A 13788-nucleotide genomic window follows, 5' to 3' on the forward strand; every position below is an offset into this window, starting at 1 on the left:
CTTCTTCTATAACCAGGTAAGTTAATAAAAAAGTTTCCTAACTGTTTTGGCTTACTGAAAAAAATCATGTGTTGGTAATGTAAAAAGACCTACATGACATGATATAAGCAGGTGGTCTCAAATTAATCTACTAAATAGGCTCAACACTGTTTAGCTGCCAAAAGCAGTTGGAATTGGGCCGAAACAGTGTGGTAAGTCTTTAGGTGATGACTATTGTGTCTGTTTGACCTCTCCCAAATGTCTGTATCGGCAATAAAAAGAAAAAGTTTCCAATTTAAATAGCTAGAGAATAAAAACAATTTGCCAGTAATGGGAAAAAACCTACAGCACCTGGTGTTCCCATATGGTCTCCCACCCAAGTACTAACCAGGCCCAACACTGCTTAGCTTCCAAGATCAGACGAGATTGGGCGTATCCAATGTGGTATGGCTGTAGGTGAGATACAGGCACTATTTTGCCCTCTTCTACTTCTATAACCAGGTAAGCTAATAAAAATGTTTCCTAACTGTTTTGGCTTACTGAAAAAAATCATGTGTTGGTAATGTAAAAAGACCTACAGGACATGATATAAGCAGGTGGTCTCAAATTAATCTACTAAAGAGGCTCAACACTGTTTAGCTGCCAAAAGCAGTTGGAATTGGGCCTAAAGAGTGTGGTAAGTTTTTAGGTGATGGCTATTGTGTCTGTTTGACCTCTTCCAAATGTCTGTACTGGCAATAAAAAAAAGTTTCCAATTTAAATAGCTAGAGAATAAAAACAATTTGCCAGTAATGGAAAAAATCCTACAGCACCGGGTGTTCCCATGTGGTCTCCCACCCAAGTACTAACCAGGCCCAACACTGCTTAGCTTCCAAGATCAGACGAGATTGGGCGTATCCAATGTGGTATGGCTGTAGGTGAAATACAAGCACTTTTTTGCCCTCTTCTACTTCTATAACCAGGTAAGCTAATAAAAAAGTTTCCTAACAGTTTTGGCTTACTGAAAAAAATCATGTGTTGGTAATGTAAAAAGACCTACAGGACATGATATAAGCAGGTGGTCTCAAATTAATCTACTAAAGAGGCTCAACACTGTTTAGCTGCCAAAAGCAGTTGGAATTGGGCCGAAACAGTGTGGTAAGTTTTTAGGTGATGGCTATTGTGTCTGTTTGACCTCTCCCAAATGTCTGTATCGGCAATAAAAAGAAAAAGTTTCCAATTTAAATAGCTAGAGAATCAAAACAATTTGCCAGTAATGGGAAAAAACCTACAGCACCTGGTGTTCCCATGTGGTCTCCCACCTAAGTACTAACCAGGCCCAACACTGCTCAGCTTCCAAGATCAGACGAGATTGGGCGTATCCAATGTGGTATGGCTGTAGGTGAGATACAGGCACTTTTTTGCCCTCTTCTTCTTCTATAACCAGGTAAGTTAATAAAAAAGTTTCCTAACTGTTTTGGCTTACTGAAAAAAATCATGTGTTGGTAATGTAAAAAGACCTACATGACATGATATAAGCAGGTGGTCTCAAATTAATCTACTAAATAGGCTCAACACTGTTTAGCTGCCAAAAGCAGTTGGAATTGGGCCGAAACAGTGTGGTAAGTCTTTAGGTGATGACTATTGTGTCTGTTTGACCTCTCCCAAATGTCTGTATCGGCAATAAAAAGAAAAAGTTTCCAATTTAAATAGCTAGAGAATAAAAACAATTTGCCAGTAATGGGAAAAAACCTACAGCACCTGGTGTTCCCATATGGTCTCCCACCCAAGTACTAACCAGGCCCAACACTGCTTAGCTTCCAAGATCAGACGAGATTGGGCGTATCCAATGTGGTATGGCTGTAGGTGAGATACAGGCACTATTTTGCCCTCTTCTACTTCTATAACCAGGTAAGCTAATAAAAATGTTTCCTAACTGTTTTGGCTTACTGAAAAAAATCATGTGTTGGTAATGTAAAAAGACCTACAGGACATGATATAAGCAGGTGGTCTCAAATTAATCTACTAAAGAGGCTCAACACTGTTTAGCTGCCAAAAGCAGTTGGAATTGGGCCTAAACAGTGTGGTAAGTTTTTAGGTGATGGCTATTGTGTCTGTTTGACCTCTTCCAAATGTCTGTACTGGCAATAAAAAGAAAAAGTTTCCAATTTAAATAGCTAGAGAATCAAAACAATTTGCCAGTAATGGGAAAAAACCTACAGCACCTGGTGTTCCCATGTGGTCTCCCACCTAAGTACTAACCAGGCCCAACACTGCTTAGCTTCCAAGATCAGACGAGATTGGGCGTAGCCAATGTGGTATGGCTGTAGGTGAGACACAGGCACTTTTTTGCCCTCTTCTACTTCTATAACCAGGTAAGTTAATAAAAAAGTTTCCTAACTGTATTGGCTTACTGAAAAAAATCATGTGTTGGTAATGTAAAAAGACCTACAGGACATGATATAAGCAGGTGGTCTCAAATTAATCTACTAAAGAGGCTCAACACTGTTTAGCTGCCAAAAGCAGTTGGAATTGGGCCGAAACAGTGTGGTAAGTCTTTAGGTGATGGCTATTGTGTCTGTTTGACCTCTCCCAAATGTCTGTATCGGCAATAAAAAGAAAAAGTTTCCAATTTAAATAGCTAGAGAATAAAAATAATTTGCCAGTAATGGGAAAAAACCTACAGCACCTGGTGTTCCCATATGGTCTCCCACCCAAGTACTAACCAGGCCCAACACTGCTTAGCTTCCAAGATCAGACGAGATTAGGCATATCCAATGTGGTATGGCTGTAGTTGAGATTCAGGCACTTTTTTGCCCTCTTCTACTTCTATAACCAGGTAAGTTAATAAAAAAGTTTCCTAACTGTTTTGGCTTACTGAAAAAAATCATGTGTTGGTAATGTAAAAAGACCTACAGGACATGATTTAAGCAGGTGGTCTCAAATTAATCTACTAAAGAGGCTCAACACTGTTTAGCTGACAAAAGCAGTTGGAATTGGGCCGAAACAGTGTGGTAAGTTTTTAGGTGATGGCTATTGTGTCTGTTTGACCTCTTCCAAATGTCTGTATCGGCAATAAAAAGAAAAAGTTTCCAATTTAAATAGCTAGAGAATCAAAACAATTTGCCAGTAATGGGAAAAAACCTACAGCACCTGGTGTTCCCATGTGGTCTCCCACCTAAGTACTAACCAGGCCCAACACTGCTTACCTTCCAAGATCAGACGAGATTGGGCGTATCCAAAGTGGTATGGCTATAGGTGAGATTCAGGCACTTTTTTGCCCTCTTCTACTTCTATAACCAGGTAAGTTAATAAAAAAGTTTCCTAACTGTATTGGCTTACTGAAAAAAATCATGTGTTGGTAATGTAAAAAGACCTACATGACATGATATAAGCAGGTGGTCTCAAATTAATCTACTAAAGAGGCTCAACACTGTTTAGCTGCCAAAAGCAGTTGGAATTGGGCTGAAACAGTGTGGTAAGTCTTTCGGTGATGACTATTGTGTCTGTTTGACCTCTCCCAAATGTCTGTATCGGCAATAAAAAGAAAAAGTTTCCAATTTAAATAGCTAGAGAATAAAAACAATTTGCCAGTAATGGGAAAAAACCTACAGCACCTGGTGTTCCCATATGGTCTCCCACCCAAGTACTAACCAGGCCCAACACTGCTTAGCTTCCAAGATCAGACGAGATTAGGCATATCCAATGTGGTATGGCTGTAAGTGAGATACAGGCACTTTTTTGCCCTCTTCTACTTCTATAACCAGGTAAGTTAATAAAAAAGTTTCCTAACTGTTTTGGCTTACTGAAAAAAATCATGTGTTGGTAATGTAAAAAGACCTACATGACATGATATAAGCAGGTGGTCTCAAATTAATCTACTAAGGAGGCTCAACACTGTTTAGCTGCCAAAAGCAGTTGGAATTGGGCCGAAACAGTGTGGTAAGTCTTTAGGTGATGACTATTGTGTCTGTTTGACCTCTCCCAAATGTCTGTATCGGCAATAAAAAGAAAAAGTTTCCAATTTAAATAGCTAGAGAATAAAAACAATTTGCCAGTAATGGAAAAAATCCTACAGCACCGGGTGTTCCCATGTGGTCTCCCACCCAAGTACTAACCAGGCCCAACACTGCTTAGCTTCCAAGATCAGACGAGATTGGGCGTATCCAATGTGGTATGGCTGTAGGTGAAATACAAGCACTTTTTTGCCCTCTTCTACTTCTATAACCAGGTAAGCTAATAAAAAAGTTTCCTAACAGTTTTGGCTTACTGAAAAAAATCATGTGTTGGTAATGTAAAAAGACCTACAGGACATGATATAAGCAGGTGGTCTCAAATTAATCTACTAAAGAGGCTCAACACTGTTTAGCTGCCAAAAGCAGTTGGAATTGGGCCGAAACAGTGTGGTAAGTTTTTAGAAGATGGCTATTGTGTCTGTTTGACCTCTTCCAAATGTCTGTATCGGCTATAAAAAGAAAAAGTTTCCAATTTAAATAGCTAGAGAATCAAAACAATTTGCCAGTAATGGGAAAAAACCTACAGCACCTGGTGTTCCCATGTGGTCTCCCACCTAAGTACTAACCAGGCCCAACACTGCTTAGCTTCCAAGATCAGACGAGATTGGGCGTATCCAATGTGGTATGGCTGTAGGTGAGATACAGGCACTTTTTTGCCCTCTTCTACTTCTATAACCAGGTAGGTTAATAAAAAAGTTTCCTAACTGTATTGGCTTACTGAAAAAAATCATGTGTTGGTAAGGTAAAAAGACCTACATGACATGATATAAGCAGGTGGTCTCAAATTAATCTACTAAAGAGGCTCAACAATGTTTAGCTGCCAAAAGCAGTTGGAATTGGGCCGAAACAGTGTGGTAAGTCTTTAGGTGATGGCTATTGTGTCTGTTTGACCTCTCCCAAATGTCTGTATCGGCAATAAAAAGAAAAAGTTTCCAATTTAAATAGCTAGAGAATAAAAACAATTTGCCAGTAATGGGAAAAAACCTACAGCATATGGTCTCCCACCCAAGTACTAACCAGGCCCAACACTGCTTAGCTTCCAAGATCAGACGAGATTAGGCATATCCAATGTGGTATGGCTGTAGGTGAGATACAGGCACTTTTTTGCCCTCTTCTACTTCTATAACCAGGTAACTTAATAAAAAAGTTTCCTAACTGTTTTGGCTTACTGAAAAAAATCATGTGTTGGTAATGTAAAAAGACCTACATGACATGATATAAGCAGGTGGTCTCAAATTAATCTACTAAAGAGGCTCAACACTGTTTAGCTGCCAAAAGCAGTTGGAATTGGGCCGAAACAGTGTGGTAAGTCTTTAGGTGATGACTATTGTGTCTGTTTGACCTCTCCCAAATGTCTGTATCGGCAATAAAAAGAAAAAGTTTCCAATTTAAATAGCTAGAGAATAAAAACAATTTGCCAGTAATGGGAAAAAATCCTACAGCACCGGGTGTTCCCATGTGGTCTCCCACCCAAGTACTAACCAGGCCCAACACTGCTTAGCTTCCATGATCAGATGACATTAAGCGTATCCAATGTGGTATGGCTGTAGGTGAAATACAAGCACTTTTTTGCCCTCTTCTACTTCTATAACCAGGTAAGCTAATAAAAAAGTTTCCTAACAGTTTTGGCTTACTGAAAAAAATCATGTGTTGGTAATGTAAAAAGACCTACAGGACATGATATAAGCAGGTGGTCTCAAATTAATCTACTAAAGAGGCTCAACACTGTTTAGCTGCCAAAAGCAGTTGGAATTGGGCCTAAACATTGTGGTAAGTTTTTAGGTGATGGCTATTGTGTCTGTTTGACCTCTTCCAAATGTCTGTACTGGCAATAAAAAAAAGTTTCCAATTTAAATAGCTAGAGAATAAAAACAATTTGCCAGTAATGGAAAAAATCCTACAGTACCGGGTGTTCCCATGTGGTCTCCCACCCAAGTACTAACCAGGCCCAACACTGCTTAGCTTCCAAGATCAGATGAGATTAAGCGTATCCAATGTGGTATGGCTGTAGGTGAAATACAAGCACTTTTTTGCCCTCTTCTACTTCTATAACCAGGTAAGCTAATAAAAAAGTTTCCTAACAGTTTTGGCTTACTGAAAAAAATCATGTGTTGGTAATGTAAAAAGACCTACAGGACATGATATAAGCAGGTGGTCTCAAATTAATCTACTAAAGAGGCTCAACACTGTTTAGCTGCCAAAAGCAGTTGGAATTGGGCCGAAACAGTGTGGTAAGTTTTTAGGTGATGGCTATTGCGTCTGTTTGACCTCTTCCAAATGTCTGTATCGGCAATAAAAAGAAAAAGTTTCCAATTTAAATAGCTAGAGAATCAAAACAATTTGCCAGTAATGGGAAAAAACCTACAGCACCTGGTGTTCCCATGTGGTCTCCCACCTAAGTACTAACCAGGCCCAACACTGCTTAGCTTCCAAGATCAGACGAGATTGGGCGTATCCACTGTGGTATGGCTGTAGGTGAGATACAGGCACTTTTTTGCCCTCTTCTACTTCTATAACCAGGTAAGTTAATAAAAAAGTTTCCTAACTGTATTGGCTTACTGAAAAAAATCATGTGTTGGTAATGTAAAAAGACCTACATGACATGATATAAGCAGGTGGTCTCAAATTAAACTACTAAAGAGGCTCAACACTGTTTAGCTGCCAAAAGCAGTTGGAATTGGGCCGAAACAGTGTGGTAAGTTTTTAGGTGATGGCTATTGTGTCTGTTTGACCTCTTCCAAATGTCTGTATCGGCAATAAAAAGAAAAAGTTTCCAATTTAAATAGCTAGAGAATCAAAACAATTTGCCAGTAATGGGAAAAAACCTACAGCACCTGGTGTTCCCATGTGGTCTCCCACCCAAGTACTAACCAGGCCCAACACTGCTTAGCTTCCAAGATCAGACGAGATTGGGCGTATCCAATGTGGTATGGCTGTTGGTGAGATACAGGCACTTTTTTGCCCTCTTCTACTTCTATAACCAGGTAAGTTAATAAAAAAGTTTCCTAACTGTATTGGCTTACTGAAAAAAATCATGTGTTGGTAATGTAAAAAGACCTACATGACATGATATAAGCAGGTGGTCTCAAATTAATCTACTTAAGAGGCTCAACACTGTTTAGCTGCCAAAAGCAGTTGGAATTGGGCCGAAACAGTGTGGTAAGTCTTTAGGTGATGACTATTGTGTCTGTTTGACCTCTCCCAAATGTCTGTATCGGCAATAAAAAGAAAAAGTTTCCAATTTAAATAGCTAGAGAATAAAAACAATTTGCCAGTAATGGGAAAAAACCTACAGCACCTGGTGTTCCCATGTGGTCTCCCACCTAAGTACTAACCAGGCCCAACACTGCTTAGCTTCCAAGATCAGACGAGATTGGGCGTATCCAATGTGGTATGGCTGTAGGTGAAATACACGCACTTTTTTGCCCTCTTCTACTTCTATAACCAGGTAAGCTAATAAAAAAGTTTCCTAACAGTTTTGGCTTACTGAAAAAAATCATGTGTTGGTAATGTAAAAAGACCTACAGGACATGATATAAGCAGGTGGTCTCAAATTAATCTACTAAAGAGGCTCAACACTGTTTAGCTGCCAAAAGCAGTTGGAATTGGGCCGAAACAGTGTGGTAAGTTTTTAGGTGATGGCTATTGTGTCTGTTTGACCTCTTCCAAATGTCTGTATCGGCAATAAAAAGAAAAAGTTTCCAATTTAAATAGCTAGAGAATAAAAACAATTTGCCAGTAATGGGAAAAAACCTACAGCACCTGGTGTTCCCATGTGGTCTCCCACCCAAGTACTAACCAGGCCCAACACTGCTTAGCTTCCAAGATCAGACGAGATTGGGCGTATCCAATGTGGTATGGCTGTAGGTGAGATACAGGCACTTTTTTGCCCTCTTCTACTTCTATAACCAGGTAAGTTAATAAAAAAGTTTCCTAACTGTATTGGCTTACTGAAAAAAATCATGTGTTGGTAATGTAAAAAGACCTACATGACATGATATAAGCAGGTGGTCTCAAATTAATCTACTTAAGAGGCTCAACACTGTTTAGCTGCCAAAAGCAGTTGGAATTGGGCCGAAACAGTGTGGTAAGTCTTTAGGTGATGACTATTGTGTCTGTTTGACCTCTCCCAAATGTCTGTATCGGCAATAAAAAGAAAAAGTTTCCAATTTAAATAGCTAGAGAATAAAAACAATTTGCCAGTAATGGGAAAAAACCTACAGCACCTGGTGTTCCCATGTGGTCTCCCACCTAAGTACTAACCAGGCCCAACACTGCTTAGCTTCCAAGATCAGACGAGATTGGGCGTATCCAATGTGGTATGGCTGTAGGTGAGATACAGGCACTTTTTTGCCCTCTTCTACTTCTATAACCAGGTAAGTTAATAAAAAAGTTTCCTAACTGTATTGGCTTACTGAAAAAAATCATGTGTTGGTAATGTAAAAAGACCTACATGACGTGATATAAGCAGGTGGTCTCAAATTAATCTACTAAAGAGGCTCAAAACTGTTTAGCTGCCAAAAGCAGTTGGAATTGGGCCGAAACAGTGTGGTAAGTCTTTAGGTGATGACTATTGTGTCTGTTTGACCTCTCCCAAATGTCTGTATCGGCAATAAAAAGAAAAAGTTTCCAATTTAAATAGCTAGAGAATAAAAACAATTTGCCAGTAAAGGGAAAAAACCTACAGCACCTGGTGTTCCCATATGGTCTCCCACCCAAGTACTAACCAGGCCCAACACTGCTTAGCTTCCAAGATCAGACGAGATTGGGCGCATCCAATGTGGTATGGCTGTAGGTGAAATACAAGCCCTTTTTTCCCTCTTCTACTTCTATAACCAGGTAAGCTAATAAAAAAGTTTCCTAACAGTTTTGGATTACTGAAAAAAATCATGTGTTGGTAATGTAAAAAGACCTACAGGACATGATATAAGCAGGTGGTCTCAAATTAATCTACTAAAGAGGCTCAACACTGTTTAGCTGCCAAAAGCAGTTGGAATTAGGCCGAAACAGTGTGGTAAGTCTTTAGGTGATGGCTATTGTGTCTGTTTGACCTCTCCCAAATGTCTGTATCGGCAATAAAAAGAAAAAGTTTCCAATTAAATAGCTAGAGAATAAAAACAATTTGCCAGTAATGGGAAAAAACCTACAGCACCTGGTGTTCCCATATGGTCTCCCACCCAAGTACTAACCAGGCCCAACACTGCTTAGCTTCCAAGATCAGACGAGATTAGGCATATCCAATGTGGTATGGCTGTAGGTGAGATACAGGCACTTTTTTGCCCTCTTCTACTTCTATAACCAGGAAAGTTAATAAAAAAGTTTCCTACCTGTATTGGCTTACTGAAAAAAATCATGTGTTGGTAATGTAAAAAGACCTACATGACATGATATAAGCAGGTGGTCTCAAATTAATCTACTAAAGAGGCTCAACACTGTTTAGCTGCCAAAAGCAGTTGGAATTGGGCCGAAACAGTGTGGTAAGTCTTTAGGTGATGACTATTGTGTCTGTTTGACCTCTCCCAGATGTCTGTATCGGCAATAAAAATAAAAAGTTTCCAATTTAAATAGCTAGAGAATAAAAACAATTTGCCAGTAATGGGAAAAAAGCTACAGCACCTGGTGTTCCCATATGGTCTCCCACCCAAGTACTAACCAGGGCCAACACTGCTTAGCTTCCAAGATCAGACGAGATTGGGCATATCCAATGTGGTATGGCTGTAGGTGAGATACAGGCACTTTTTTGCCCTCTTCTACTTCTATAACCAGGTAAGTTAATAAAAAAGTTTCCTAACTGTATTGGCTTACTGAAAAAAATCATGTGTTGGTAATGTAAAAAGACCTACATGACATGATATAAGCAGGTGGTCTCAAATTAATCTACTAAAGAGGCTCAACACTGTTTAGCTGCCAAAAGCAGTTGGAATCGGGCCGAAACAGTGTGGTAAGTCTTTAGGTGATGGCTATTGTGTCTGTTTGACCTCTCCCAAATGTCTGTATCGGCAATAAAAAGAAAAAGTTTCCAATTTAAATAGCTAGAGAATCAAAACAATTTGCCAGTAATAGGAAAAAACCTACAGCACCTGGTGTTCCCATGTGGTCTCCCACCTAAGTACTAACCAGGCCCAACACTGCTTAGCTTCCAAGATCAAACAAGATTGGGCGTATCCAATGTGGTATGGCTGTAGGTGAGATACAGGCACTTTTTTGCCCTCTTCTACTTCTATAACCAGGTAAGTTAATAAAAAAGTTTCCTAACTGTATTGGCTTACTGAAAAAAATCATGTGTTGGTAATGTAAAAAGACCTACATGACATGATATAAGCAGGTGGTCTCAAATTAATCTACTAAAGAGGCTCAACACTGTTTAGCTGCCAAAAGCAGTTGGAATTGGGCCGAAACAGTGTGGTAAGTCTTTAGGTGATGGCTATTGTGTCTGTTTGACCTCTCCCAAATGTCTGTATCGGCAATAAAAAGAAAAAGTTTCCAATTTAAATAGCTAGAGAATAAAAACAATTTGCCAGTAATGGGAAAAAACCTACAGCACCTGGTGTTCCCATATGGTCTCCCACCCAAGTACTAACCAGGCCCAACACTGCTTAGCTTCCAAGATCAGACGAGATTAGGCATATCCAATGTGGTATGGCTGTAGGTGAGATACAGGCACTTTTTTGCCCTCTTCTACTTCTATAACCAGGTAAGTTAATAAAAAAGTTTCCTAACGGTTTTGGCTTACTGAAAAAAATCATGTGTTGGTAATGTAAAAAGACCTACATGACATGATATAAGCAGGTGGTCTCAAATTAATCTACTAAAGAGGCTCAACACTGTTTAGCTGCCAAAAGCAGTTGGAATTGGGCCGAAACAGTGTGGTAAGTCTTTAGGTGATGGCTATTGTGTCTGTTTGACCTCTCCCAAATGTCTGTATCGGCAATAAAAAGAAAAAGTTTCCAATTTAAATAGCTAGAGAATAAAAACAATTTGCCAGTAATGGGAAAAAACCTACAGCACCTGGTGTTCCCATATGGTCTCCCACCCAAGTACTAACCAGGCCCAACACTGCTTAGCTTCCAAGATCAGATGAGATTAGGCATATCCAATGTGGTATGGCTGTAGGTGAGATACAGGCACTTTTTTGCCCTCTTCTACTTCTATAACCAGGTAAGTTAATAAAAAAGTTTCCTAACGGTTTTGGCTTACTGAAAAAAATCATGTGTTGGTAATGTAAAAAGACCTACATGACATGATATAAGCAGGTGGTCTCAAATTAATCTACTAAAGAGGCTCAACACTGTTTAGCTGCCAAAAGCAGTTGGAATTGGGCCGAAACAGTGTGTTAAGTCTTTAGGTGATGGCTATTGTGTCTGTTTGACCTCTCCCAAATGTCTGTATCGGCAATAAAAAGAAAAAGTTTCCAATTTAAATAGCTAGAGAATAAAAACAATTTGCCAGTAATGGGAAAAAACCTACAGCACCTGGTGTTCCCATATGGTCTCCCACCCAAGTACTAACCAGGCCCAACACTGCTTAGCTTCCAAGATCAGACGAGATTAGGCATATCCAATGTGGTATGGCTGTAGGTGAGATACAGGCACTTTTTTGCCCTCTTCTACTTCTATAACCAGGTAAGTTAATAAAAAAGTTTCCTAACGGTTTTGGCTTACTGAAAAAAATCATGTGTTGGTAATGTAAAAAGACCTACATGACATGATATAAGCAGGTGGTCTCAAATTAATCTACTAAAGAGGCTCAACACTGTTTAGCTGCCAAAAGCAGTTGGAATTGGGCCGAAACAGTGTGGTAAGTCTTTAGGTGATGGCTATTGTGTCTGTTTGACCTCTCCCAAATGTCTGTATCGGCAATAAAAAGAAAAAGTTTCCAATTTAAATAGCTAGAGAATAAAAACAATTTGCCAGTAATGGGAAAAAACCTACAGCACCTGGTGTTCCCATATGGTCTCCCACCCAAGTACTAACCAGGCCCAACACTGCTTAGCTTCCAAGATCAGACGAGATTAGGCATATCCAATGTGGTATGGCTGTAGGTGAGATACAGGCACTTTTTTGCCCTCTTCTACTTCTATAACCATGTAAGTTAATAAAAAAGTTTCCTAACTGTTTTGGCTTACTGAAAAAAATCATGTTTTGGTAATGTAAAAAGACCTACAGGACATGATATAAGCAGGTGGTCTCAAATTAATCTACTAAAGAGGCTCGACACTGTTTAGCTGCCAAAAGCAGTTGGAATTGGGCCGAAACAGTGTGGTAAGTTTTTAGGTGATGGCTATTGTGTCTGTTTGACCTCTTCCAAATGTCTGTATCGGCAATAAAAAGAAAAAGTTTCCAATTTAAATAGCTAGAGAATAAAAACAATTTGCCAGTAATGGGAAAAATCCTACAGCACCTGGTGTTCCCATGTGGTCTCCCACCTAACTACTAACCAGGCCCAACACTGCTTAGCTTCCAAGATCAGATGAGATTGGGCGTATCCAATGTGGTATGGCTGTAGGTGAGATACAGGCACTTTTTTGCCCTCTTCTACTTCTATAACCAGGTAAGTTAATAAAAAAATCACTTTCTCAACACACTAATAATTGTAAATCAAGGACACAAAGGAGTAATTTTTTTCCCTTTTTTTCACTTTATTTCTTCATCACGAGTATCGACCCATTTGAAGCGGACACTGAACCAAAGTGGAATCATATGTCAGAATAAGGAGGACCACACTCCATGATATTTTCAAGCATTTTCCTGTTGCGCCGTATTGTATACCAGTTCCTACTTTTTTCTTGTACACATGTTTCTGTAAGTGTGGGTGACACTTAAAGGGACTGGGAACATCAGGGCTGCATAGCGCCATATACTGTTCTGTCAATCCAAAACTCAAGTTAATAAAAAAGTTTCCTAACTGTATTGGCTTACTGAAAAAAATCATGTGTTGGTAATGTAAAAAGACCTACATGACATGATATAAGCAGGTGGTCTCAAATTAATCTACTAAAGAGGCTCAACACTGTTTAGCTGCAAAAAGCAGTTGGAATTGGGCCGAAACAGTGTGGTAAATCTTTAGGTGATGGCTATTGTGTCTGTTTGACCTCTCCCAAATGTCTGTATCGGCAATAAAAAGAAAAAGTGGTACTCTTTACCTAGAAGGGCGCCCGTCGTGGTGATAGCGTTAAAAAAGCTTAGCCATTGTATTTTGTTATAATAATCAATAATGTTTCAATATAAGGAAACTAATTCTTAACATATTAGCTTGTAACTGCAAAAGAGAAAGTATCTGCACTCTGGTTTTTTTCAGAAGAACCACATGTCAGCTATCTGCGCTCATCTCAGAGTCAGACTAGACAGCCAGAGACCACAAAGAGAGATGTGCAAAGAGATTGTAGCTCAACAGACGTGCAGATAGGAAACCAGAGCTGTATGAAACTATATGATTAGATTAGGGACGCTAGACATTGCACGTACTCTTATGTTTTATCATATGTACGGGGGGGATATTTTGTAGTCTGTAAGCCCTGTGTTGGGCAGGATATGTGTGGGCGGCCAGCTATGGCTGCATATAAATATGTGTTGTTCACAATTAAAGCTCAGAATACTCTGAAGACATAACTGGATGGTGGTGTCTCTCCTCATTGTGTTCTCACCAATGCATTGGTAAAAGATATCTGAGAGGTGACCTGATTAATTGAAGGGATTTCTTAGTGCTTAAACAGCGTTTTCAGATGGGGGCTCGTTGCCGGATGACACATGGAAGGATCAACATCTAATGGCACACTTCTAAACTAGACAGATCTCTGAGACTCTGACTGATACCC

The 13788-nt window shown here is 39.5% G+C and overlaps 25 non-coding genes and 2 pseudogenes across 25 annotated transcripts; all 27 read right to left on the reverse strand.

Moving 5' to 3' along the window:
• Positions 1 to 318: 318 nt before the first annotated feature.
• LOC146030661 (5S ribosomal RNA) lies at positions 319 to 437 on the reverse strand. The gene has a single exon (XR_014456151.1). It is a non-coding gene; the product is annotated as a 5S ribosomal RNA (ribosomal RNA).
• Positions 438 to 779: 342 nt separating this feature from the next.
• Positions 780 to 898, reverse strand: LOC146031803 (5S ribosomal RNA). The gene has a single exon (XR_014457257.1). It is a non-coding gene; the product is annotated as a 5S ribosomal RNA (ribosomal RNA).
• Positions 899 to 1243: 345 nt separating this feature from the next.
• Positions 1244 to 1362, reverse strand: LOC146033000 (5S ribosomal RNA). The gene has a single exon (XR_014458410.1). It is a non-coding gene; the product is annotated as a 5S ribosomal RNA (ribosomal RNA).
• Positions 1363 to 1707: 345 nt separating this feature from the next.
• On the reverse strand, positions 1708 to 1826 carry LOC146030662 (5S ribosomal RNA). Its single transcript, XR_014456152.1, has one exon. It is a non-coding gene; the product is annotated as a 5S ribosomal RNA (ribosomal RNA).
• A 345-nt stretch (positions 1827 to 2171) lies between these two features.
• On the reverse strand, positions 2172 to 2290 carry LOC146031404 (5S ribosomal RNA). The gene has a single exon (XR_014456871.1). It is a non-coding gene; the product is annotated as a 5S ribosomal RNA (ribosomal RNA).
• Positions 2291 to 2635: 345 nt separating this feature from the next.
• Positions 2636 to 2754, reverse strand: LOC146034091 (5S ribosomal RNA). The gene has a single exon (XR_014459498.1). It is a non-coding gene; the product is annotated as a 5S ribosomal RNA (ribosomal RNA).
• A 345-nt stretch (positions 2755 to 3099) lies between these two features.
• On the reverse strand, positions 3100 to 3218 carry LOC146033187 (5S ribosomal RNA). Its single transcript, XR_014458596.1, has one exon. It is a non-coding gene; the product is annotated as a 5S ribosomal RNA (ribosomal RNA).
• Positions 3219 to 3563: 345 nt separating this feature from the next.
• Positions 3564 to 3682, reverse strand: LOC146033548 (5S ribosomal RNA). The gene has a single exon (XR_014458957.1). It is a non-coding gene; the product is annotated as a 5S ribosomal RNA (ribosomal RNA).
• Positions 3683 to 4027: 345 nt separating this feature from the next.
• Positions 4028 to 4146, reverse strand: LOC146031805 (5S ribosomal RNA). The gene has a single exon (XR_014457258.1). It is a non-coding gene; the product is annotated as a 5S ribosomal RNA (ribosomal RNA).
• A 345-nt stretch (positions 4147 to 4491) lies between these two features.
• Positions 4492 to 4610, reverse strand: LOC146030571 (5S ribosomal RNA). Its single transcript, XR_014456062.1, has one exon. It is a non-coding gene; the product is annotated as a 5S ribosomal RNA (ribosomal RNA).
• A 345-nt stretch (positions 4611 to 4955) lies between these two features.
• Positions 4956 to 5061, reverse strand: LOC146029827 (5S ribosomal RNA; annotated as a pseudogene).
• A 346-nt stretch (positions 5062 to 5407) lies between these two features.
• LOC146028909 (5S ribosomal RNA) lies at positions 5408 to 5526 on the reverse strand (annotated as a pseudogene).
• A 342-nt stretch (positions 5527 to 5868) lies between these two features.
• Positions 5869 to 5987, reverse strand: LOC146034558 (5S ribosomal RNA). Its single transcript, XR_014459962.1, has one exon. It is a non-coding gene; the product is annotated as a 5S ribosomal RNA (ribosomal RNA).
• Positions 5988 to 6332: 345 nt separating this feature from the next.
• LOC146031652 (5S ribosomal RNA) lies at positions 6333 to 6451 on the reverse strand. Its single transcript, XR_014457114.1, has one exon. It is a non-coding gene; the product is annotated as a 5S ribosomal RNA (ribosomal RNA).
• A 345-nt stretch (positions 6452 to 6796) lies between these two features.
• On the reverse strand, positions 6797 to 6915 carry LOC146031159 (5S ribosomal RNA). The gene has a single exon (XR_014456632.1). It is a non-coding gene; the product is annotated as a 5S ribosomal RNA (ribosomal RNA).
• A 345-nt stretch (positions 6916 to 7260) lies between these two features.
• On the reverse strand, positions 7261 to 7379 carry LOC146030572 (5S ribosomal RNA). Its single transcript, XR_014456063.1, has one exon. It is a non-coding gene; the product is annotated as a 5S ribosomal RNA (ribosomal RNA).
• A 345-nt stretch (positions 7380 to 7724) lies between these two features.
• Positions 7725 to 7843, reverse strand: LOC146032440 (5S ribosomal RNA). Its single transcript, XR_014457875.1, has one exon. It is a non-coding gene; the product is annotated as a 5S ribosomal RNA (ribosomal RNA).
• Positions 7844 to 8188: 345 nt separating this feature from the next.
• On the reverse strand, positions 8189 to 8307 carry LOC146030573 (5S ribosomal RNA). The gene has a single exon (XR_014456064.1). It is a non-coding gene; the product is annotated as a 5S ribosomal RNA (ribosomal RNA).
• Positions 8308 to 8652: 345 nt separating this feature from the next.
• LOC146030404 (5S ribosomal RNA) lies at positions 8653 to 8771 on the reverse strand. The gene has a single exon (XR_014455900.1). It is a non-coding gene; the product is annotated as a 5S ribosomal RNA (ribosomal RNA).
• A 343-nt stretch (positions 8772 to 9114) lies between these two features.
• Positions 9115 to 9233, reverse strand: LOC146032848 (5S ribosomal RNA). The gene has a single exon (XR_014458264.1). It is a non-coding gene; the product is annotated as a 5S ribosomal RNA (ribosomal RNA).
• A 345-nt stretch (positions 9234 to 9578) lies between these two features.
• Positions 9579 to 9697, reverse strand: LOC146027372 (5S ribosomal RNA). The gene has a single exon (XR_014454775.1). It is a non-coding gene; the product is annotated as a 5S ribosomal RNA (ribosomal RNA).
• A 345-nt stretch (positions 9698 to 10042) lies between these two features.
• LOC146033032 (5S ribosomal RNA) lies at positions 10043 to 10161 on the reverse strand. Its single transcript, XR_014458442.1, has one exon. It is a non-coding gene; the product is annotated as a 5S ribosomal RNA (ribosomal RNA).
• A 345-nt stretch (positions 10162 to 10506) lies between these two features.
• On the reverse strand, positions 10507 to 10625 carry LOC146032849 (5S ribosomal RNA). The gene has a single exon (XR_014458265.1). It is a non-coding gene; the product is annotated as a 5S ribosomal RNA (ribosomal RNA).
• Positions 10626 to 10970: 345 nt separating this feature from the next.
• LOC146032128 (5S ribosomal RNA) lies at positions 10971 to 11089 on the reverse strand. Its single transcript, XR_014457571.1, has one exon. It is a non-coding gene; the product is annotated as a 5S ribosomal RNA (ribosomal RNA).
• A 345-nt stretch (positions 11090 to 11434) lies between these two features.
• LOC146032850 (5S ribosomal RNA) lies at positions 11435 to 11553 on the reverse strand. The gene has a single exon (XR_014458266.1). It is a non-coding gene; the product is annotated as a 5S ribosomal RNA (ribosomal RNA).
• A 345-nt stretch (positions 11554 to 11898) lies between these two features.
• On the reverse strand, positions 11899 to 12017 carry LOC146032851 (5S ribosomal RNA). Its single transcript, XR_014458267.1, has one exon. It is a non-coding gene; the product is annotated as a 5S ribosomal RNA (ribosomal RNA).
• A 345-nt stretch (positions 12018 to 12362) lies between these two features.
• On the reverse strand, positions 12363 to 12481 carry LOC146032939 (5S ribosomal RNA). The gene has a single exon (XR_014458350.1). It is a non-coding gene; the product is annotated as a 5S ribosomal RNA (ribosomal RNA).
• Between the last annotated feature and the right edge of the window lie 1307 nt (positions 12482 to 13788).

Source organism: Crinia signifera, chromosome 8 (genome assembly GCF_055691185.1).
Source record: "Crinia signifera chromosome 8, ASM5569118v1, whole genome shotgun sequence".
In the NCBI taxonomy this organism is placed as follows: domain Eukaryota; kingdom Metazoa; phylum Chordata; class Amphibia; order Anura; family Myobatrachidae; genus Crinia; species Crinia signifera.